This window comes from Poromitra crassiceps (assembly GCF_964638095.1).
Source record: "Poromitra crassiceps genome assembly, chromosome: 2".
NCBI classification, from domain to species: domain Eukaryota; kingdom Metazoa; phylum Chordata; class Actinopteri; order Beryciformes; family Melamphaidae; genus Poromitra; species Poromitra crassiceps.
Window position 1 is genome coordinate 65605318 of NC_139624.1, and position 25727 is coordinate 65631044.

The window sequence follows — 25727 nt, forward strand, 5'->3', positions numbered from 1 at the left end:
AAGCCCTCGTCGAGACCGCAAGGTCTCGCTACGGAGGGCGGAGACTGCCCACAACCAAGCCCTCGGCAAAGCAGCTGCTGCCGATTTTCCCTGAGTGCTTGGAGGAGGCGACCCGGTCATGGGATAATCCCCTAACGTGTAAGAACCCCGTCCTGGGAGGGTCGTCGTTAGATTGGGCCGGGATGGAAGAGAAGGGTTTTGCCCACCTGCCGCCGGTCGAACCGGTGTTGGCTTCCCACCTCCACCCCACTCAGAAGAACACCATGGCCTCGGCGGGGCCAGGCCTGCCGTCCAAGGCTGAGTGTTTCCAGTCATCACTGACGGAGAAAGGTTACAAGTGTGTCACCACGTCAGTGAAGGCTTTGAACGCATCGTCCCTGCTAATAGCCTACCAGGCCGAATTACAGGACGACATCCGAGCCTCACCCTCCACACAATTGTGGGATGAGGTGTGTGTGGTTACGGATCTCTGCCTGCGTCTGCATAGATGCGCCGTGCAATCATCCGGGCGTGCCATGGCAATGATGGTCACTCAGGAGAGAGCTAGATGGCTTAACCTATCCAGCCTGTCCCAGAGGGAGAAGACCCAGCTCCTGGACGTCCCCGTGGATCCTAAGGGCCTGTTCGGTCCAGCCGTTGCCTCCATGCAAAAACGCTGTGAGGAGAAAAAGAAGGAAGGTGAAGCGCTACACCTGTGCCTGCCCAGGAGAGCGCCACCTCCTCCCCCCCCCGCTGCTGCACCCAGGCAGTTCGCCCAGGCCGCCGCCCGACCAGGCTACCGCGGTCCCAAGCGACAGCCCTCCCCCGGCCCACCCCAGACGGGCGGACGGGGACACAGCAAGCTGCCAGAACAGAGAGGCGCGTGGGGGAAGAAAACCTTTGCCGCCGTGGTGACGCAGGGAGACCAAGCTGGTCCTCCCGCCACGATGGGGGCAAGGAAGAAGAGGCGTACTTAGTGCGCTGTTGCCGGGGGAAGACGACGGGTCCAGTCAGACGACCGATTCGCTACCCCCGAGGGATGTTCTGTTCCTGAAACAGTTACAGAGAGCATGTTCCGGGCTCTCCAAGAGGCGTGCAGAGGCCACATCGGCGCTCAGTTCACAGCCACGGGAAGAGAGGGGTTTGCCCAGCAGAGAGCTCAGTGGAGCCGCAGCTGTATCGCACAAGTGTAACAGGGTTCAAATGTTACACAAGCACATACCAGTGTCCCTCCCTTCCCAATGTAAAACGTTCATTAAAAATGTTTACAGGCGCGCATCCAGGCCACGAGCCGAGGGCGCAGCCCAATATTGTGAAAACAATAAAAGGAAAAACATTAATAATAATGAATGTGGCGCAAGCCTGGAACATGAGCGGGCAAGCCCTCATTACGCCGCACGGGGGAGCCATTGCTCTCCCTGTGGAGAGCAATGCAAACGACCAAGCCAGCAGGACACAGTGAGTACGGGTGCCGCGAAGGCTCATCTCACAGTGTCTGCTCAGCCCGAGCTAGCAGCGAGGCCGGCTTTGGGCCCGCTTGCGGACCGGGCTCAGCAGTGGCGTGCATGTGTGGCGTCAGATTGGGTCATAAAGACGGTAACAGAAGGTTACAGGCTCCAATTCGCATCAACACCACCGCGTTTCAACGGGATACTGCAGTCACAGGCCCGTGGGGAAAAAGCCCGTATTTTGCAGGAGGAAATAACCTCGCTGCAGAAGAACGGGGCTGTTCAGATGGTACCATCAGAACAAAACCACAGCAGGTTTTACTCGAGGTATTTTCTGGTCCCCAAGAAAGGAGGAAGTCTGCGACCGATACTGGATCTGCGAGCTCTGAACGGATACCTAAGACGGTACAGATTCAGGATGCTGACAAACGCAGCCGTATTACGCACTGTGCGTCCGGGCGATTGGTTTGCATCAATAGACCTGAAAGACGCCTACTTTCACATCCATATTTATCCGCCTCACAGAAAGTACCTCAGGTTTGCCTTCAAAGGAATAACCTACGAGTTCATGGTGCTCCCGTTCGGACTCTCACTGAGTCCCAGGGTATTTGTGAAATGCACCGAGGCAGCGATCGCCCCCCTGAGGGAGAGGGGCATTCGCTTGGCAACGTATATAGACGACTGGCTTATACTGGCAGATTCACCCCAGCATATCCAGGCACAGACCAGACAGCTTACGTCGCATCTGGGAGCCCTGGGTTTCACAATAAACTGGGAGAAAAGTGTTTTGACCCCCACTCAAAAGATCAAGTCTGCATCTAGATTCAGTTGTCTTCAGGGCACGTCTGTCGGCGGGAAGGGAGGAAGCCTTTCGGGCTTGTCTGACACCTTTTCGCAGAGGGGCGCTGCTAAAATTCAAGGTGTGTCTCAGGTTGCTGGGCCTGATGGCATCAGCGCTTGTGGTGATCCCACTCGGCCGGTTATACATGAGGCCGGTTCAGCGGTGGGTGACGTCACTCAACCTGAGTCCGACGCACCACGGTCACCATGGCACATGGAGCTCACAGCTGAGGGGGTTTCACATAAACCTTCTGGAGCTCCAGGCGGTCTCGCTGGCACTAAGGCATTTCCTACCCTTCCTGAAGGGGAGGCATGTCCTGGTCAGAACAGACAACACCACGGTGGTGGCGTATATCAACAGACAGGGTGGGCTGCGCTCCTACCGACTTCACATGTTGGCACACAGACTGACTGTGTGGAGCGACGCTCACTTGTTGTCACTAAGAGCCACGCATGTGCCGGGGATATTGAACCGGGCGGCAGATTTGCTGTCCCGGGGCAACCCCCGTTACAAGGATTGGAAACTTCACAGCGAAGTGATGTCCCAAATCTGGGTGAAATACGGTCGGGCGGAGATAGACCTGTTCGCATCGGAAGAGGATGCTCAGTGCCCACTGTTTTATTCCCTGACCGGTCAGGCCGGTCCGATGGGGCTGGACGCCTTGGCACACGAGTGGCCGCGTGTCCCCCTGTACGTTTTTCCCCCATTAGAGCTGATCACTCCTACTCTTGCCAGAGTGAGAGAGAGGGGCCATGCTCTGATCCTGATAGCTCCACGCTGGCCGGGGAAAACCTGGCTGGCGGAGATAATTCAACTGCTGTGCGGCACGCCATGGCCTCTGCCTCTCCGCAGAGATCTCCTGACGCAGGCTCGCGGGGAGATCTTCCATCCTCATCCGGAGCGCATGGCCCTATGGGCCTGGCCCGTGAGAGGCAAAATCTGACTACTGTCGGGCTTCCACAAAGTGTCATTGAGACTATTCAGAGCGCCAGAGCCTCTTCTACGCGCTGCGCATACGATGGTAAATGGCGCGCGTTTGAGGAGTGGTGCATAAAAGCCGGGGAGGTGGCTTTTCAGAGCCCCGTACCGGTGATCCTGACGTTTCTGCAGAGGCTGCTGGATAAAGGCTTGGCTTTCTCCACTGTCAAAGTGTACTTAGCCACTATATCGGCGTGTCACATAGGCTTTGGGGACAAAACGGCGGGTCAGCATCCTCTCATTTGTCGGTTTATGAAAGGGGCACGACGCCTGCGCCCGGTTTCAAGGGACTTGGCTGCCCCGTGGGATTTGGCTATGGTGCTTGAGCGATATCACGCCCACCTTTTGAGCCTTTACATCACGTAGAGCTTAAAATACTCTCCTTTAAGACCACTCTGTTGCTCGCTTTGGCTTCGGCTAAACGCGTGAGTGACATACATGCGTTGTCGGTGAATCCGGCGTGCATGCGGTTTTCAGGGGTGGATAAGGTTGTAATGAGACCTAATCCTGTTTTTGTGCCTAAGGTTTTCAACCCGGCAGTGCCATATCGCCCTATTGAGCTATATGCTTTTCATCCCCCTCCTTGTTCCTCGGGAGAGGAGGAGCGGCTTAATGCGCTTTGCCCGGTGCGGGCATTACGCATATACATTGACAGGACAGCTGGCTTCAGGAAGTCTGAACAGCTGTTTGTGTCGTGGGCTACGTCACACTTGGGGAAGCCTCTCACGAAGCAGCGTTTGTCACACTGGATCGTGGGGGCTATTACCATGGCGTATGATAGTAGGGGGATTCCTCCCCCTGAGGGTCTGCGGGCTCATTCCACGCGTGGAATGGCCACGTCATGGGCTCTGTTTCGGGGGATTTCTGTGGAGGAGATATGTGCGGCTGCCAGCTGGGCAACGCCTCACACCTTCACCAGATTTTACAGGTTGGATGTCACTGCGCCTACACTGTCTCACACAGTGCTGAGCGTGAGTTGAGACACCAACTGTCCCTGTTGACTATCGTAACTGGTTGTATTCTCGGTCTTCGAGGTAAGCTTGTCTGACAATACGGGAGTCTCTATATCCCATAGTGAGATACCGAAACAAATGTTGAAAGAGAACTTTAGGTTAAGAAATTAACCCCTGTTCTCTGAGACATTTGTGAGGTATCTCACCAGACAGCCCTCCTTGCCTGGAGCGAGGAAGAGGTTGTGCTTGCTTAGACTGAGGGTACGGATGTGACGTCAGGCTCTTATAGTAGGGGAAGCTCCCTCCCCCTAGGGAGCAGACGTCACGTCCGTCAGCCAGTCAGGACTGGCGTAATGCAATAAATGCTTCTAGGAAACAGCGCAGAGAGCGTGTTCCCATAGTGAGATACCTCACAAATGTCTCAGAGAACAGGGGTTAATTTCTTAACCTAAAGTTCCCTCTGTGTGATCTGGAGCAATGTCCCGCCCACAGCGCTATCTGATTGGTTACACATCGAGCAATAGCCTATCAGAGGGCTGCTCAGAGATGAAATCTGACACCTCAGTGCTCCAGCCTGCACAGAGGCTCAGGCCGTCTGAGCTCTGCTGCCTGCCTGTAGCGAGTGCAGCGGACTCGACTAGTTGGCTGTTGCGACCGTGACAGTCACAGTGTTAAGGTAAAGCAGCAGATATTGCCATGCCGAAGTTGTACTAAAGTTAATATACATAATAATTACCTACGCTGACATTGCAAAAACACCACGATCTTATGAGCGATTCGTATGAAGCGCTGCCTCGCACAGTGCAAAGTGTGGAGTGTGGAGATAGGTCTGTCTATGTGAGATAGATGAAGCAGTTTAATTGAAAATGCGCGCATGCACTTTGTTGCAGTGATAACAAGATACAGAGATTATTTGTGTACTGATAGCATAATATATCTTTGAGTAACGTTGGCGCCTGCAGTGCTGTGCAAGTGCAACTCAAACTTATCACCACCGCTGTTGAAAAGGGCAATAGCCTAGTAACCTCACAAAGCAGTATATGGGGCATTAGTTTTTAATTCCATAGTAGCGTGTCCACGGTGTAGAGTCGCTCTTTTTGAATCAAATGGCCATGGTTGTCAGTAGCGAAGCGATCCAGTCGCGCTGCGTGTCCGAAAAATACATTGGCAGGCATGTCTGGGCAAGCTGCAGAACGGACTTTTTTTCTGTCTGCCTCTGAGCACCAGATGGAAAGTAGCCTATGGCTAAATCAAAGCATATCTTCCCCTATGGTGTTTAATGTTTTTTTTGTATATGTCCCTGCCAAATAAACTAATAAAATAAAATAAATCAACGTCAAAATGTTATCCATGGGCAAGGAGTTTATAGCCTATAGGTCTGGAGCCCACAGACCTTCGAAGCCATGCCCACTCTACAGTTGTGGAATTGGCTGTTATTGAGTAGATGAGGAAATGAGTTTGAGTTGACTCACAGAGTCAGTTTTTTTTTATCCGTCATTCGAAAAAAAAATCATCTCGCACTTTGCGGTGGTGGTTTTAGCGTAACCTATGTGGGATTCGAGGCGTAACCTATGTGCGTTTTAGCGTAACCTATGTGGGGTTTGGCGTAACCTATGTGGGATTCGAAATAACGCATCCGAGATATAAAATGTTATGAATATAGCCACGTTATAAACAACAAACTAACGCTGGTGATCCGTATGGAAACTGTGGTTTGAAATGGTTAAAAGTTATATCAATTGTATGTTTAATAAGGAATATGCTATTGGCACCTGTATGTCAAATACGCCGAATTTAAAATGTTTAAGCACGTTTAAAGTATGCAGACGACATGTGCACCTATATGTGCAGTGAATATGCCACTGTCTCTGACTTGTCTTATCACTATACTGCCTTATTGCTTGTTGTGTCTCTTGTTGTTTTTGCACTCAAATGCCCTGTTATATTTGTACTATGTTGTAAACGGAGTTCACAGCACAAGAATTTCACACGTGATACTTGTACCATGGAGTGACAATAAAAATCTTGAATCTTGAATCTTGAATCTTGAATTTGGTCATTCAGTGGCGTTTTACTGCCATGTAACATAACTAACTAGCGGCTAATATTAGCCACATCAGGCGATTACCCATGAATGCACTGCGCTCTTAACACTTTGAGTGCCACGGCCCTTGGGCAAAAGGTGCTGTACTGTGCCACATAGGCCGCAATGCATTTTAATATAGCCATATCATTTTTTGTGTTCCTCTTATATGGACAACCAATAGTCTCAATGAAACTTTGAACCCTTCTGTTTCATAAAAAAAAAAAACTGTGTTTATAAACCGTTCCATTTTGGAAATACACCCCTCTGAAAAAGAGTGTTTTCGACCGAAAAGAGCATGTTGAAATTAGTTTCTGAGATAATCACATCTTTATGTTAGAAAGGCGACAGAATGAATTCTGCTTTGAGTTCGAGCCTGCTGCTTGCTGCCTGGGTGTGTGTGTGTCAATGGGTGTATGCTGTTAGTGCCCTGCGTGCCCACCCCCCTCCTCCTCCGCCTCCGTGGTGGGAGGAGTCGAGTGTCTCTGCTCTGCGGTTTGCTCTGTTTGATCTGCACTGAAAAGTCCGCTGCCTGCATCCCCCGCTCCTTCACAGCGTGTCCTCGGCTCCTAGCCGAGAACAATGTAACCCCTCAGAAAGACGCCGCTGTCGCCGTGTCGGCAACTAAATCATATGGATGGACCATCGCAGCGCACACGGATGGGGCTCAACCGTGGCAGCAGATGACTGCTGTTCACAGGCACAGCCAAGTAACGTTATGCTTCAAGCATATCAATGGCGATTTCCGTTTCCTCATGACTTCTTCTCTCTTTTCTCCTGGCCTCTGTCTAATCGGGAGGGCACTGTCGCCACCTAAGGGTTCTGTAAAATAGGCTAGACACATTCAACAGCTCCCATATTGTAAGAGGCGATGTAAGAGGCTTAGATCGACATTCCCCCGTCAAAATATGAATTTGGAGTTATTGACGCCATTTGGCGTCGCTGGCAGCATACGGTAAATTTCTCTTGACGCCATATGGCGTCGCTGGCACTCAATGTGTTAAAGGGATATTTATCGACGAGATTTTTGCCAAGCTGGACCTGATTAGTGATTTGCTCCGTTCGCCCAGACGGGTGTGAAGTTGTCAGCAACAAGGCTGGGAGGATGACACCGGAAGAAGCACCCATCAGGCAGATCAGGCAAAACTGGCCGCCAAAAATAAGGTGGATAGGACATGAAATTAATAGCATCCTGTCCATCGATATAGAGTGTGATCCATTACACATGCTACTAACCCACTGGCCTTATTACTGATCAATATAAAGGGAAACTCTACAAAATGTGAACATTCTGTGCAAGAAAGTGCATTCTGTAGAACTGGATAACTGACAAGCTTCCTTCATTCTGTTGAACTGGATAACTGACAAGCTTCCTTCTGTTGAACTGGATAACTGACATGCTTCATTCTGTTGAACTGGATAACTGACAAGCTTCCTTCATTCTGTTGAACTGGATAACTGACAAGCTTCCTTCATTCTGTTGAACTGGATAACTGACAAGCTTCCTTCATTCTGTTGAACTGGATAACTGACAAGCTTCCTTCATTCTGTTGAACTGGATAACTGACAAGCTCCCTTCTGTTGAACTGGATAACTGACATGCTTCATTCTGTTGAACTGGATAACTGACAAGCTTCCTTCATTCTGTTGAACTGGATAACTGACACGCTTCCTTCATTCTGTTGAACTGGATAACTGACAAGCTTCCTTCATTCTGTTGAACTGGATAACTGACAAGTTTCCTTAATTCTGTTGAACTGGATAACTGACAAGCTTCCTTCATTCTGTTGAACTGGATAACTGACAAGCTTCCTTCATTCTGTTGAACTGGATAACTGACAAGCTTCCTTCATTCTGTTGAACTGGATAACTGACAAGCTTCCTTCTGTTGAACTGGATAACTGACAAGCTTCCTTCATTCTGTTGAACTGGATAACTGACAAGCTTCCTTCTGTTGAACTGGATAACTGACAAGCTTCCTTCATTCTGTTGAACTGGATAACTGACATGCTTCATTCTGTTGAACTGGATAACTGACAAGCTTCCTTCATTCTGTTGAACTGGATAACTGACACGCTTCCTTCATTCTGTTGAACTGGATAACTGACAAGCTTCCTTCATTCTGTTGAACTGGATAACTGACAAGTTTCCTTAATTCTGTTGAACTGGATAACTGACAAGCTTCCTTCATTCTGTTGAACTGGATAACTGACAAGCTTCCTTCATTCTGTTGAACTGGATAACTGACAAGCTTCCTTCATTCTGTTGAACTGGATAACTGACAAGCTTCCTTCTGTTGAACTGGATAACTGACAAGCTTCCTTCATTCTGTTGAACTGGATAACTGACAAGCTTCCTTCTGTTGAACTGGATAACTGACAAGCTTCCTTCATTCTGTTGAACTGGATAACTGACAAGCTTCCTTCCAAAACACACTGCCACAATGTGATCCTTGAATATGTATCATTAGATTATTTGACATGCATGTTACACCACAAATACACTGTACTTCATAAGACGTGGGAACCCCTCATGCCTTATTCTGCTATTCTTACAAGAGGGTTTGAATAGTACAGGCCTGTGTGATGCCGACTAATTACATTACATTACATTACATTACGTCATTTTGCAGACGCTTTTATCCAAAGCGACTTACATTAACACATTTTTGTCAGCAATAGAGCAATCAACTATGCAACACAGTCTATGACAACTACAACCTCTGAAGGAACAGTGGTACAAGTTTAGGTTAGTTTAGGTTAGTTTTTTTTTGAAAGAGAGAGAAAGAAGTTAGATCAAGAAGGGCCCAGATGGAGCCTGAAAAGGTGTGTCTTTCTTTTCCGAAAGATCGGCAGTGATTCAGCTGTCCTGACTGAAGGTGGAAGCTCGTTCCACCATTGAGGTGCCAGGGACGAGAAGAGTCGAGATCGGGATGAGCGACTTTTGAGCCCCCGTAGCGAAGGAGGGGCGAGGCGTCCTGCACTGGTGGAGGAGCGAAGGGAGCGCTGAGAGGTAGATTGCAGGTACAGGGGAGCTGACTGGTGTACTGCCCTGTAGGCCAGTACCAGTGTCTTGAATTTGATGCGTGCCGAGATGGGAAGCCAGTGAAGGTCCCGGAAGAGGGGAGTGACATGAGAGAATTTGGGTTGGTTGAATACCAGACGGGCTGCAGCGTTCTGAATGAGCTGAAGCGGTCGGATGTCGGCGGCAGGTAGGCCGGCCAGGAGCATGTTGCAGTAGTCCAGGCGGGAGATGATAAGTGACTGGACCAGGAGTTGAGTCGCTTCCCTTGTGAGAAAGGGACGGATTTTGCGGATGTTGTAGAGGGAGAACCTACAGGAGCGTGCTGTCGCAGCTATGTTGGCCAAGCAAGACAGCTGGTTGTCAAGGATCACCCCAAGGTTCTTAGCTGTTTGTGAGGGAAGCACAGTGGTATTGTCAATGGAGATGGAGAGATCTGCGAGAGGGCAGTCTTTCGCTGGGAGGAAGAGTAGCTCTGTTTTACCAAGATTGAGCTTGAGGTGGTGGGCAGACATCCAGTCACCAATGTCTTTGAGGCATGCAGAGATGCAAGCTTCGATTTGGGTGTCGGAGGGGGGGAAGGAAAGGAAAAGCTGGGTGTCATCAGCATAGCAGTGATAAGAAAAGCCATGAGATGAGATCACATGGACAAGAGATCCAATATAGAGAAGGAAAAGTAAGGGGCCCAGGACTGAGCCCTGGGGGACACCGGTGGTAAGAGGGCAGGATTTGGAGAGAGATCCTCTCCATAAGACCTGGTATGAGTGGTTAGAGAGATAGGAAGCAAACCAGGAGTGTGCAGAACCTGAGATGCCGAGGTCAGACAGAGTGGAAAGAAGGATTTGGTGGTTCACTGTATCGAAAGCAGCAGACAGGTCAAGGAGGACAAGGACAGAGGAGAGAGATGAGGCCTGTGTTTGAATAGTACGGACCTGTGTGATGCTACTAATTAAGCATTTATTTTAATTTGATGTCATTCCTGAGTCATATGCCTGCTTGAATGTGTGAGCTGGTGAGCTGAGATGTCCTGTGTTTGTTTTGGTTTAGTCCCCACCCCTCCAAACTCCCCCCCCCTCCTTCTGCCCCCTCACTATTGTTGTTTCTGTCTGAGTAAAATGAAAAATCAAAATCCAATAAATATATATTGTTAAAACTGTGTTCCTGTGCTTTGAAAAACATGGTAAATACTATCAGCAACCAAAGTTAGCAACAGTCTCCCCGAGCAGCCTTGGCGAAATGTTCGAAATGACAAAATGTTGTCATTCTAATCATGATATGAAATTTCCACACCATGTTATCTCTAATCTCACCACTGATATTAGATTTTTAGAAAAATTAGGGATTCAATGCTTTCCAGCATTGAATGAAGAATGACACTGATTGGCTCAAGGTGGAACTACAATGACAGCTCAAAACAAAGGTTTGCTTCAGGCGGGGACGTCATTACCATCGGGGGGTGACATGTTTACTGTTGTTGTTTCTTGCTGTCAGCTACGTTTTTAATGTCATGTTTCATTTTGGTCAGTTGTTGTTGGAACTTGCGGTCCTGATATCAGTCCTGTTTCCTTTTCCTGTCATCTCTGAGAACAATGAACATCCAGACGCCGAGGCCAAGTCAGGGCGCGGGCACGCACACACACACACACACACACACACACACACACACACACACACACACACACACACACACACACACACACACACACACACACATGCACACACGCACATACACACGCACATACACACACACATGCACACACGCACAAACGCGCATACCGCCACACACATGCTTCTGAAGCTAATGAGCGAATGCGTCTCCTGTCAGTCATCACCCTCACCACAGCCAGGATACCTACACACACACACACATGCAGGCATGCACGTACAACCCACACACACAGACACTCACATGCACAACGCACACACACACACACACACACGGACACTTACATGCACAACGCACAAACACACGGACTCTCACATGCACAACACACACACACACACAGGGACACTCACATGCACACACACACGGACTCTCACATGCACAACGCACACACACACGGACACTCACATGCAACGCACACACACGGACTCTCACATGCACAACGCACACACACACACACGGACACTCACATGCACAACGCACACACACGGACACTCACATGCACACATGCACACACACACACACACACACACACAGACACTCACATGCACAACGCACACACAAACGGACACTCACAGGCACAATGCACACACACACGGACACTCACATGCACACATGCACACACACACACACACACACACACACACACACACACACACACAGACTCTTACATGCACACACACATGGACACTCACATGCACACATGCACACACACACGGACACTCACATGCACACATGCAGACACACACGGACACTAGGGCTGGCACGGATCAGAAAACCCACGGATCGGATCGCGTGACGGATTTTGAGCCACGGATCACAGATTTTTCGGATCAGCAAAAAAAAAATATATATATAGGCTATATCAGATTTTTTCTCTCAAAATTAGATTTTCAATTTGAATTTTTAATACTATTATACTTCTCTAACCATTTGTTGCCCTGCACAGCTCAAAAAATATTTTTTTCTGATGACACAATTTATGCTTTTACTCTGAAGGCAGAACAACCCAACTTCCTGTTTTAGGTGGCACTGCGCCTAACTTCCTGGCTGTTGCTAGCTAACGTAGTCACTTGACACGGGTACAGACCAGACCGGGTGAGTCTGGAAACATAACGTTGATGCTACGTTATGCTACTCGGTGGCCCCACGTGTTGTTTTGTTGTTATGTGTCCAAGGCAACATTTCACCGTCCGGTGATAATGTGTTCGTGAAACGTGTGCGAGTGTGTGTGTGTGCGTGTTGTGGCTCTCGTGTTGTGCAGCCCGCAACATGCTCGCATTCCTGTGCTTTTTCAGAGGTGTTGAAATAAGTTTGTTGTCTTTAGTAGCCACTAGCCACAGCCTTCAGAGAGACTTTACAGCGGCGACAAGGGATGAGGAAGCGCACTTGTGCTTGCCATGATGCCTGTCTGTGTCTGGCTGCGCTGCAGGCGTTATCATACACTAACGTTAAACGTTAAATGAAACACGAAAGGGGGGGGGGGGTCTGCGGACCACGACGTTCCGAACCGTGTGCCGAACCGTGGGGGTCACGGATTATCCGTGATCCGTGCCAGCCCTAACAGACACTCACATGCACAACGCACACACACACAGACACTCACATGCACACATGCACACGGACACGGACACTCACATGCAAACATGCACACACACACACGGACACTCACATGCACACACACACGGACACTCACATGCACAACACACACACACACACACACACACGGACACACACATGCACACATGCACACACACGCACACACGGACACTCACATGCACAACGCACACACACACACACACACACACACACACACGGACACACACGGACACACACATGCACACATCAACACACGTACACGGACACTCACATGCACAACGCACACACACATGCACAACGCACATACACACACACACACACACACACACACACACACACACACACACACACACACACACACAGACTGCCTTCCTCTCTCCTCAGTATAGTTACCGTGACAACAGAATTGTTACGCCGATGACACGCAACTTTTCATTTCTTTCCCCCCCTCTGACACCCAAATTGAAGCCCGCCTCGCCTCCTGCCTCAAAGACATCGCAGCCTGGATGTCCGTACACCATCTCAAATTGAACATTGATAAAACTGAGCTCCTCTTCCTCCCGGCTAAGGACTGTCCTCTTAGTGACCTCTCCATCTCCATTGAAAACACTACCGTACTGCCCTCCCAAACAGTTAAAAACCTCGGCGTAATCCTGGATAACCAGCTATCAAACTCAGCTTTCATCGCAGCCACTGCCCGCGCCTGCAGATTTTCACACTACAACATCCGTAGGATTCGGTCTTGTCTCTCAGTAGAGGCGACTCAACTCCTGGTCCAGGCATTGGTTCTCTCCCGCATGGATTACTGCAATGTTCTGTTGGCCGGGTTACCTGCATCTGCTATCCGACCTCTTCAACTAATTCAAAACTCTGCAGCCCGTCTGGTGTATAACCTGCCCAAATTCTCTCACGTCACTCACCTCCTCCATAAACTCCATTGGCTTCCCATCCTTTCACGCATCAGATTCAAGTCTCTGGTACTGGCTTACAGGGCACTCCACAGGTCAGCCCCTATATATTTACAGTCCATGATTAAGTTACAACCATTACATAGCTCTCTCCGTACCTCCACCCGTCCTGTCCGTCTAGCCCCTCCATCAATCTGCGGACCTGGGGGTCGCGCATCTAGATCACGACTCTTTTCGTCTTTGGCGCCACAATGGTGGAATGAGCTCCCCCTTTCGGTCAGTGCAGCTGAAACACTGCCTATTTTCCGTAGGAGACTAAAGACTCACCTATTTGGATTATATTTTGGCCCTTCAGGATCAGACCTTTCTTAATTGTTCATCGTGCTTATTGTTTGCTATGTCTTATAAGCGATACTTTTTATAAGTGTTTGTTGTTTTTTACCTTGTTTATTGCTTGATATATTTTTGTATTGTTGCTGATAATGTGTATTCTTTGATCTTATATTGTACTGCACTGTATTGTATTGCATTGTAAGTCGCTTTGGACAAAAGCGTCTGCTAAATGACATAAAGTAAAGTAAAGTAACAGAAACAGGGTCATTTTTGCGGCAGGTTGTTGCTCCATACCAATTAGAGCTGTTCCACTCAGACGAGTCATGTCTGTCTCTTTCTGTCTGTTGGTGACAAGTGAAGAGAGGCTTTTGGGTTCATCTCTCACTGAGTCCATTAAGGTTGCCCTGGCCTGTTGTGATGAATTTGCAGCCTTATGTTATTGTTGCACTTCTGCAGTGGGCCTTTTTCACAGCAGCCATTTTGTGTCTAAAAGGCAGGGTAAACGCAGGTGTGACCAAAACATTAATGAGGGTTTCCAACGTCCAATGTTGAGGTCCTCATTAATGTTTTGGTTGCACCTGTGTTTACCCTGCCCTTTATACACAAAATGGCTGCTGTTAAAAAGGCCCATTGTCACCATTGTGGACCAGGGTAGGAAATAAGCGGGGGCTCGGGGGAAATTGCCCATAAAAAAATCTCAAATAGCCCTTGGAATTGGGATTGACATGACTTTTTAACACACTGGGTAACCCTTTTTCGACATGCAGGGTCGGCCAATAGACTCTCTGTAGAACTAAAAATCACAAAAAAAGGTAAGGGTGTTGTGATCGGGGTGGCGGAAGGGTGTAAGCCTTTGCCTTGGAGAATGGAGACCGGAGGTTGCCTCTCAAGTAGCGTGTTCAAAGTCAACATTTCAATTCAGCGTTTAACGCATTTAACATTTCACGTTTTTGTTATCTAGGCCTAACCCAAATAATTTCTCTAACCTTAATCAAGTATAGTTAGTGGCCTAACCATAAGCGCAGCACAAGTTGTTGACTACGGTCTCGCAGCGTCGAAAAATTAAATAGGTGGTGATGAAAAGTGACGAAAAAGGGGGGTCCTCATGTCTGGAAGGACAACTAGGGGAAATACCGTGACCTGATTTACCGGGCATAGTCCAGACTTCATGTGTGGAAATGGCTAATGTGAGTTGACGTGATCCGGGTGGTACCAGGCTATCTCTCCACCTCTTACTGATCTGAATTCTACTCCTCTGTCCATCTCGCTGTAAACGGTGTGATATGAGGCTGAGATGGATCAGAGGTATTTCTAAGACACAGCTAATTTGCGGTTTACCTGTGCGTGCCCTTATTTTCAGGCAACCTCGGGGACTCTATAGCCGGGGGCGCTTTTGCACCTGAGTTGCCAAATTGGTTCTGCAGGGAGAGGTCGAGGTTAAGGCTGCTTTGAGCCGCGCCATTAAAAACCTAATGAGCATGGTTGAAGGAAACTGAGAACCTTTGAACTGTTGTTTTGGAATTTGTAGTGTGTTTTTGCATAATGTCTTTTTAACTGGAACCCAAAGAAGAGTGCAGAATTGTGTTGGATCACATATAATCATGAATTGCGAACGTGACACAATATTTAGCATGTTGTAATTTTACACTTGGATACAGTGTTTCAGCCACAGCTCTGTGGTTTCTACACCAACCTGTCAAATCTGCGCTCTCTGACTTTTGGCAGACTTGCATACCGTCTCCGTCATAACATAGCATTGCCAATATGCAAAGATTGGCCATTTACATGTATTTCAAAAAATATTTTGGAACCTGGAAAACGAAAAAAATAAAAATCTTCCTATGTGCTGTCAACACACGTCTATCTCGCAGTAGCCTATATCCAACATGTATTTTGGCAAGTCAAATTCTATTTTGGATGTGTGTCATCTGCATGGACAATCATGAAAATACATTTTAGGTCAGTGGTTCCATTCCCTGCGTTTCACGATTGTTAACCTCCTTGGTTACCACAAGAGTTGGCACAACAATAATTCCTTATGGGAACTATAAACATGTCATCGACAAATCAGATTATTTGGCTAAACCTATACCCTCTCCAAGGGAGGCCCGCAGTTTCAGACTTTGAAAGCCCCTGCCCTAGAGGACATTGTTCCACACTGTGTACAGCACCGGTTTTGTCCTTTGTGTCTTGTCAGCCCTCGCTGGCGTACTCGTATTGTTTCTACTCATTATGGCTATAGATGCTATGCTTCCTTGCACATAAGCCTTCCCTGGCTTTAGCACTTGTGCTCAAAGTCATGCACATAGCCAGCCATTCACTGGACCCTCTAGAACACGGAGATTGAGATTGGATGAGGCAGCAGACTGAAACGTGAACGCATTGTTCTCATCTGCAGGCTAACTGTCCAGAGCCTACTCCAACTGCATGCTGAGAGGATTTACAGATTTTATTTTATTTTATTCATTAGGATCCCCATTAAACATCATACATTTATTTACAAACAAGACAATCAGATAAAAAATATATATAATAAAAAAATATATATAAATATATATATATAAAAATACAACACAACAAAAATAAAATAGAGAGTTCCGCTCTATATCCAAGAGAGTTGGCCTCTATACATGCAAAAGTACAGCAGTAAGCACAAGTGTTCAAAACAGTCTCATTACATCATTTCCCAGACATACACTGAATAGATGATAACAAAAAGAAGACCACTATTGGCTGGAATAATCAACAATAATGTTAAATGGATGGTAATGGACCTTATTTATAATGGTTACACCTACAGTGCATGGTAGGTGTAGATCTATCCTGCATTGGTACCATACACAAGCACAATACACACTTTCTATATAGACTTACGTGAACATGATAGCACACATTTTGAACATCATTTACATTTGTTGGGAATTCTATTTTCTTCATATTCCCATATCCTTCTGATCCTATTTCATACTGCATATATTTTGTATTTTTTATCTATTTTCATATCGTACATATTCTATATTCATTCTCTTCCTTGGATAAGTTATGCTCCAGTTATTTTAGCTGCTATTGCTAATTTCCCCCCATACTTTTAATTTATACATTCTACCCAACATGATCTTGTGTGTGTAACCTGCATTTGCACATATCCTGCATTAGAACTGGAGAAGAGTTCTTTCTTCAATAATAACGTAAATAGGTATAATAATTTGTAAATTATATTGTAAAACAAACTCTAATATCTCTCATTAATCAAGTTCCCAGACCGTTCTTTGTAATTTATGAAACTGTTTCAATGCATGCCCCCTAAGGACGATAATGCAGAACGGAGCCTATTGCAATTATTATTAACACATTGAGTGCCACAGCGCTTCAGTAAAATTGTCTGGAGCCTGTGCCAGATTCACTTCCATTCAGTTGAAAACAGCTATAGAATTTTTTCTATTAGGGCTATATTGACAGGGCTGGACTCTAATGAAACATTGAACACTCCTGCTTCTTCCAAAGAAGAAATTTTGTTTCTAGACAGTTCCATTATGAAATGACAGCCTCTGAAAGAAGTGCACTTTCAAGGGTTTTCTGCTGGGTTTTTTTTACTTTTCAAGATATAGTCACTTTTATGAATACTTTTTGCACTCTAATTTCGAGCACATTCACTGACTCTGGCTGGTGTTTTCTGATGTGGTGGCGTGGTGTGGTTCTGTGCAGCCTGCGTGCCCCACCCCCCTTCCCCCCCCCCCCCCCCCCCCCCCCTCCACCTCTGAGCTGCGGGCTCCTCCCCACACGCACACAGTCTGTTTTCTCACAGACTCCGTTTTTGCCCCGGACGGATCCCAGCGCAACAAGGAAATGCCAAACGCGACTGAACGAAAAGGTTTGGCCGTTCGGCTTCGGGTGCTGGCTTTCTGGCAGGGAATCGTGTGGAGAAACTATATGCAGATAGATAGAAGCAGAAGAGCTCAGTTGTGGGCGCGGATGCAGCCGAGCCAACTGTCCGCTGCAGACAGAGCAATCTACACGGCTCTGGCTGCAGCATGCATCGGTTTCCCCTTTGATCACGTCTTTCCCTGCTTTCTCCTGCACAAAGTAAAGGATCTGAGGTGGGTGGCGCAGCTCCTGTGTCGATGTTTAAGGTGGCGCCGTGTGATCCCTTGAAGGGATTCATGCTCACTGGCTAGGTACGACCTTAACCCTTGTGTGGTGTTCGGGTCTGTGGGACGCGTTTTCATTTTTTATTAAAATAAAAATGATACAATTAATTAATTTTTCAAACTGAGACTCACTGACTTTGGCTCATTTTCTGTGAAGAACATATATCAGAATACATATTTAATGACCACACACCATACACCCCCCCTACACATTTCTATTACATATAAGATGTCCGGGTCCACTGGACCCGGACATCTTATATGTATGAATGAACCATTCTGTATTTTCTTGCGCTGCCTTCATTGCTTTGTGTGGCTCTGCATCTCAAGATGGCGGAAAGATTCTCTGCTCAGAGGGCCTTAGAGATCATTTTTGAAGAGAGAGAAGCTTTTTTCCTTTTTTCCCATTTTATCATAAAAAACGGATAGCACTTTGATAAATGTGATCTAACAGAGGTAAATGATCAATATTAACCATATGCTCTCTTCATTGCTAGTAATTGGGATAAATTAAACATCTGGTAAGTATCTTTACATAAATTGTTATGGCTGTATTGATTTAAAAACCCAATAATGCGGCGGGTCCACCAGACCCGCAAACATTGGCTGAGTAACAAAAACATGAGCACCACACAAGGGTTAAACAGCAGAATTATGGAATAATATGAATTATGATTTTAGGACGTCCACAGACGTCCTTGGCACTCCTCGTTACTTTTTTTTAGGACGTCCACAGACGTCCTTGGCACTCAATGTGTTAACAGTATTATTAATGGTCCAGTGGAGCCAAGTAAAGCATAGACTGTTACAAATTCCCCAATTACTTTGACTTCACTCTATTTCCCCTCCTTGTTGCCATACAGTGAAGCCTGGCTCATTGCTGCCATAGAATATTTTCTTCCACAATCCATGAGTTTCCCCATTCCATATTCATGTTAGCATGGTGTCCACTAGAGCTGCCACCATTAGTCCATTAAGATGGGTCATTGGACCCACTTTTAAGAAAAAATAAAATAAAATAATCTGGTTCCATGAGCTTCTTAAATGTAAATATTTCTGACTTCTTTACGCCGGTGATTATACTGCTTTTTTTAGGGCCGGCCTCTGGGCCTATATCATCCCCTCTGTCGCCGGACATATAATGCACGACTCCACACGCTGTAATGTCTCAGTGGCGGCCGGCCACTAGAGGGCGCCGCCCCACCTACCCCTGGCCCCTTCATGTTTCTCCACCGGAGAAACATGAAGGTATCGTTCCAATTTTAGTATAGCCTACTCAATTGGAACGATACAGAGAAGACTGGCGTGCGGTCGTGTATCGTTCCAATTTTAGTATAGCCTACTCAATTGGAACGATACAGAGAAGACTGGCGTGCAGTGCTGTATCGTTCCAATTTTAGTATAGCCTACTCAATTGGAACGATACAGAGAAGATTGGCGTGCGGTTGTGTATCATTCCAATTTTAGTATAGCCTACTCAATTGGAACGATACAGAGAAGAATGGCGTGCGGTCGTGTATCATTCCAATTTTAGTATAGCCTACTCAATTGGAACATATACAGAGAACACTGGCGTGCGGTCGTGTATCGTTCCAATTTTAGTATAGCCTACTCAATTGGAACGATACAGAGAAGACTGGCATGCGGTCATGTATCGTTCCAATTTTAGTATAGCCTACTCAATTGGAACATACAGAGAAGACTGGCGTGCGGTCATGTATCGTTCCAATTTTAGTATAGCCTAGTCCGGCGATCCTCAAAGTCCGGACTCCGGTCCGCATCCGGACCTAGACGCCGTCCTATCCGGACCGAGCCCTATAACCTACAAATCATTGATAACTTACATTTTCACGGAGCGTTTCTATTTTAACCGGCACATGCTTTTCTAACCTTTACGGTAATACTGGTTCATCTGCCAGGAAGCTCACAGACCAATGAATGCGCTGTAAATCATCGCACGTGATGCTACTCGGCCAATCAAATAAGCGAATCGTTTCTCCCTGTCGTTTCCTAGTGCTGCTGTGAGAGTGACACATGGACGAAGGCGATGATAGAAGTAATTTCACATGGCGTGGTCAAAACAAATGACTCTTACATGTTCATTCATTGTTCTTACGGGCAGTTCAAAACCAGTATGTCTCGGTTGAAGTGCGATCCGATCCTGACCTGTCTATGGAAGCGCCACACATGAGCAAGCACACACACACACACACACACACACACACCAGCGCACACACACATTCACTTGCCCGACGGAGAAGTTTGCATTGGGAACGCTCGACAGACAGACACAGACAGAGGGGGCAGACGGATAGATTGATATATGGATGGATGGATGGATGGATGGATGGATAGATAGATAGATAGATAGATAGATAGATAGATAGATAGATAGATAGATAGATAGATCACTTCTCTAAAGAGAAAAGGTGGGGCTGGAGGTTTGTTGGCTCGATTTAACAGTCAGTTGTATACAGACATTGTACCATTAGGCTACTTCAGTCATTGAGTTCAATGGCACTGAATCATAATGCAAGCTACGTTACAATGTTCCGGACCTTTGCTTGAGGAAATTTTCTCGAACCGGACCTCTTTGAATTTTAATTGAGTGCCCCTGGCCTAGTCAATTGGAAGATACAGAGAAGACTGGCGTGCGGTGTTGCCAACTTGGCGACTTTGTCGATAGATTTATCTACTTTTCAGACCCACGTGGCAACTTTATTTCTCAAAGGCGACTAGCGACAAATCTGGCGACTTTTTCTGACCATGGGAAGCAACGTTAATGTGTTGAATCTCTACGGATTTCGCCTGTAAATTGTGTGCGGGGTGCTGCTGCAGCGGGTGCTGCAGGCTTTTCCTCCCTCCCTCCCTCTCTCTCTCCTCTCTGCCTTGCCTGTCTGTGTCTAGTGACAAAGCTGTCCATCTGTAAAACGTTAGGGTTGTGCTACAACCCAGGTTTTACGAGTGAGAACGAGAGCTCTCACTAGTGCCTACAACGCTGCGTACACAGCCCTATGGAAGACTGTCATTTTGCTCCAAAATTACTTTTCATTAAAACCGACCACCCACCCGTAGGTGGCGTGGTGCCCCCCTGGGGCTGACGCGGATCCACGTGACTACATCACGTCCATTTCTTCCAGCCAGCTGAGATCCGACGCACCCCGTGACGCATCGACGCAGCAAGGCTGGGTAGTGAGAGCTCTCGTTCTCACTCGTAAAACCTGGGTTGTAGCACAACCCTAACGTTTTACTTCGTTTCGAACTCAAGCTCTCACTAGTGCCTTAATTCAACCGACCTTGCTGCCGGGAGCACCCCACAGGGCGACCCGAAAGGCACCGGTGAACCCCGGCCGTATGGCAACATTCATGCCTGACCGTCTGACAAATTAGAGTGGCAACGATACTACTTCCTTGCCACTGACAATACCGAGTGCGCGAACCGCGCACCGGACACGTCGAGACTGTAGTACCTAACAAACGCGTGATGAGAGGACCATGAGACCGCGGCACACATGTCCTCCCCTGAACACCGCGCAACAACGCAGAGGATGTCGCAACACCCCGCGTAGAATGCGCCTTGATACCCTCCGGGGGTATCTTACCCCCGGCAGAGTATGCCAAAGCGATCGCCTCCACTATCCAGTGTGATAAGCGATCCTTGGAAAGGAGGCCAGCCTGGGCCTTCTGCCCAAAGCAGACCAACAACTGGTTTGGAGTGCGTAATGAACGCGTCCTGGCCACATAGGCCGAGAGCGCCCTTACTGGGCACAGCATGTGCAAGCGTCACTCCTCACCCGAACTGAACGGCGGGGGACAGAATGCTGATAAGTCTATGACCATAGACCTAAAGCTGACATTAATATTCTTAGGTTGGTAAGCCGGGTTAGGTCGCAACGTAACCCTGTGCCCATCATTCCCAGAACCATACAGGCCCGCTGCACCGAGAGGGCAATCAGGTCACCAACTCTCTTTCCTGACGACAAGGCCAGCAGCAGCGCGGTCTTTAAAGACAGAACCTTTAAATCAAGGGCTCAACCGGATGACCCGTTAGCCCGTCCAGCACCGTAACCAGGTCCGATTTGGGAAAAAACGCACCGCGACGGCGGGCGCAGTTTACGCGCCCCCTTCATGAAGCGCAAGACCAAAGGGTACGCCCCCACGGGGCTCCCTTCAATTCCCATGTGGCAAGCAGAAATCGCGGCTACGTACACCTTAAGCGACTGCGGGGACTGACCCGCGTCAAGCAGGCTCTGAAGGAAACAGAGAACTGGTCGCACACTGCAGTTCACTGGATCCACGCCCTTACTTGCTGCATAGTGCATACCACATTATCAGGCAAGCCCTGGGCTAGCAACTGGTCCCGTTCAGGAGCCAGACTGCTAGCTTCCACCTGCCTGGGGAGGGGGGAACACCTCCCCCTCCGCCTGGGATATGAGATCGGCCCGTACCGGCAACGCCCAGGGCGGATCTTGCGCCAGGGAGACCAGGTCCGCAAACCATGTCTGCCTGGGCCAAAACGGACTAAAACGAGCCGGAGGCGCTGTTCCCTCACCCTGTCCAACATCTGACGGATCAGGGGGGTCGGGGGAAACGCATAGAGCCCCTCCCTCGGCCACGCGTGCGCTAGCGCGTCATGACCTAACGGGGGCTGTCCTCCTGGATCGAGAACCACAGTGGGCAGTGTGTCGCACGCCGCGATGGAGGCACCACTCCGTATAACGGGGATTGCCTCGAGACAGCAGGTCGGTCGTAACTCAGCCGTCCCGGCAGATAGACCGCTGACACTGAAAGGAGACGGGGATACACGCACAGGTGAATCCCCGCTATGGTTCAGCACCCCCGACCGCACACCGCCCTGTTTGTTCAGGTGGGCGATCGCTGCCATATTGTCAGAGCGAATCAGAACATGGTGCCCATGTGTGAGCCGCTGGAAGTGTTACCTCCGCAGGCTGGGGGGACTGCGGAGGCAACGTTCTCTTTCGAGTCTGGCCGCACGCGGACTTGTCCGGCAGTGCGGTCCCCAGGAGAGCTCCCAACCAACAATGGGCCCACGGCACCATTGATGGTGGGCTTGTCCTGAAGCAGAGCCAGGCGAATCGCCTTCAGCTCTAGCACGTTTATGTGGCGAAGCTCCTGAGCCTCCCACCGGCCGTTCGCCGAAAAATGCCCGCAAATCGCACCCCCTCCCCAGAGGGAGGCGTCTGTGCGAATCACCATCCTGAGCGGGACAGGGCCCAACCGAGTACCTCTCGAGAGGTAACGGGGGTCCGCCCATATGGCCAGTGCCTGCCAGGCCTGACCTGTCAGAGGAACCCTGCGATGACGGTCCCCGACCGAGTCCAGGCAAAGCCTGAGAAACCAGATTTGGACAACGGGAGCATGTGTAGCCTCCCCAGCGGGAGCACATGCAGTGCTGAGGCCATCAGGCCCAACATCACTGTGCACTGATGCACTGACACCGAGGGCACAGACCTAACGTCCTTGGCTTGCTGTCCGCACCGTGCGAGCCTGTCACTCTGGCGAAAGGCTCGCAGGAAGTCTAGTTCGAGCCCCAGGAAGGTCGCCGCCTGCGCTGGGACGAGGCAACTCTTCTGCCAGTTCACCAAAAACCCTAAGGTTTGCCGGTGATCGGTCACCACCTTGGTATGTTCCGTGGCACGGACCCTCGAGTCGGCCGTTAAGAGAACGTCGTCGAGATATAGGAAGACGCGGATCCCCCTCGCGCGGAGGGGAGACAAGGCTGTCTCCACGCACACCGTGAGGGTTCGCGGGCTCAAAGACATGCCGAATGGCAAGACACAGAACTCGTAAGCCTTCCCCAGGAAGGAGAACCTCAGGTATTTCCTGTGTCTCCTGACCACGTGGACATGGAAGAACGCATCTTTCAGATCCCCGGAAGTAAGAAATCCCCCTGTCTCAACTTGTTGAACAGGCGGGGAAAGAGAGCATTCGGAACGGGACTTCCTCAGCGTCTTGTTGAGACGCCGATGGTCCAATTTTGGACGCATGGAGCCGTCCTTGGGCACGACAAAGTACCTGTGGTAGAAAACCCAAGCGCACATCTGCCTTGGGAACCGAGCGAATCGCCCCTTTGTCGAGGAACGAATAACCTCCTTGTGGAGTATGTCCATGGCCTCCCCCCTCCACGGCCGGATCGGGGGTCCCGTCGAACGTGGGTGTGGGCCTGGCAAACTGTAGAGCGTATCCCTTCTGGAGGGTGCGCCGTAATGGGGACGGGGAACATAGATGCTCCCAGGCATCGAGCCTGTTGGACAAGATGGTCTCTTGTGGCCAAAGGAGCGGAACCCGTCATGAGCATATTGTTGGGCACCGGGACCTCTTGATCCGGTACCCTGATGGGGGGGGGGGGGGGGACGTGAGAGGCTACGCCCCCCTGCCGCATGGTCAGTTCCGTAGAAGCTGTGCATGCTGGGGGAGAACTTCTTACGCAAGCTCCGCCCACTGACGCGCCCTGTGGGTGTGTTGTATCGAAGTAACCCCCCCCCCCCCCTTGCCGTGCGACTTTCGCAGGGGGGTGGGCTTGTCCTTAGAGCTACAAGCCAAAGGCTGGCACTGAGCCCAGACCTTGGCGAGCTGTAACCCCTGCTGGACGCGTAGCGCCAGCAAGGGGCGGTACGTCTATTGTAGCGGAGGTAGCTCGCGCCCAATGTACTTAGCACACAGATACTAACTGCACGGGTGCACGCCAGCTATCTGCAACAATACTATCGTTCTGTGCTAAACAGTACTAATGCTATCTGCACGTATGCAAGCTAGCTTTCACACTCTTTTGAGAGCGGACCTTGGTCCGCTCTCAAGAGCTTAGCTGCGGCCCTGGGCATCGCCCCACGAACTGCTCCCTTGGAGGGCTCGCTCGTGAAGATAGCCCAGCAGCTGCAAGACCGAGGGTTCAAGGCACCTGTGCAGCGTGCTCATGCCCAAGGCAGAACACGCACGTATCGTGCCGGTTCATACTCGGCCAATGTAGTAATACACACGGCCCATCCCCTCGCTGACTTTCCCTGCTAGTAGCAAGAGAAAGCAGGAAGCTAATCACTAATAGCAAGCTCCCACAGGCCGCACCCTGTTAGCGGGAGTACCGTTTAAGCAAGCTAGCAGGCTAGCAAGAAGCACAGGCTAGACAGTAAGCAACCCGGAGGCTAGCGAACGTGCGCGTGCAACGGTAACGTAAGTGGCAATAGCCCAGCCCGAAGGGGAGGCAACAATACCCACAACCTGTTAACCCGAGAGAACAGGCGTGAACAAGCCACTAGCTAAGCTAGCGTAAGCACTGAGAGACAAGCGTGCGCTAACACAAGCCTGCGCACAAGCCGGTGCAGCGAGTCTCTACCCTGAGTAACACGGGGAAGCAAGCGTGACCGCAAGCAGAGGCCAGCGGCCCGCGAAGCTAGTCAATCTCAGAAGAAACTCCTCAGAGGGAGTTACAATCTAGTAGATGCTATTTGCACGAGGCAAACAACACTTACAGCACGTTCACACACACGCCTAGAGCGACGCTTTAAGCAACGCCTAAGCAACGCCTAAAATTTAGGCGTCCTTGTTAACAGATGAGAGCGTTCACACATACCGCTGCCACGCTGCGCTGAAGCCACGCTCACACTGCGCTGCATTTATCGTTTAGGCATCTGTTCTATTTTTCAGCGTCTAGGCGCGCTGAACTGTCAAATTTTCTACCGAGTTTGCCCAAAAGGGAGGGTGGAGCGCGAATTAACGAGTGCATAGTAGGAGAGCTGTCCTTCATGTGTTCCTCTA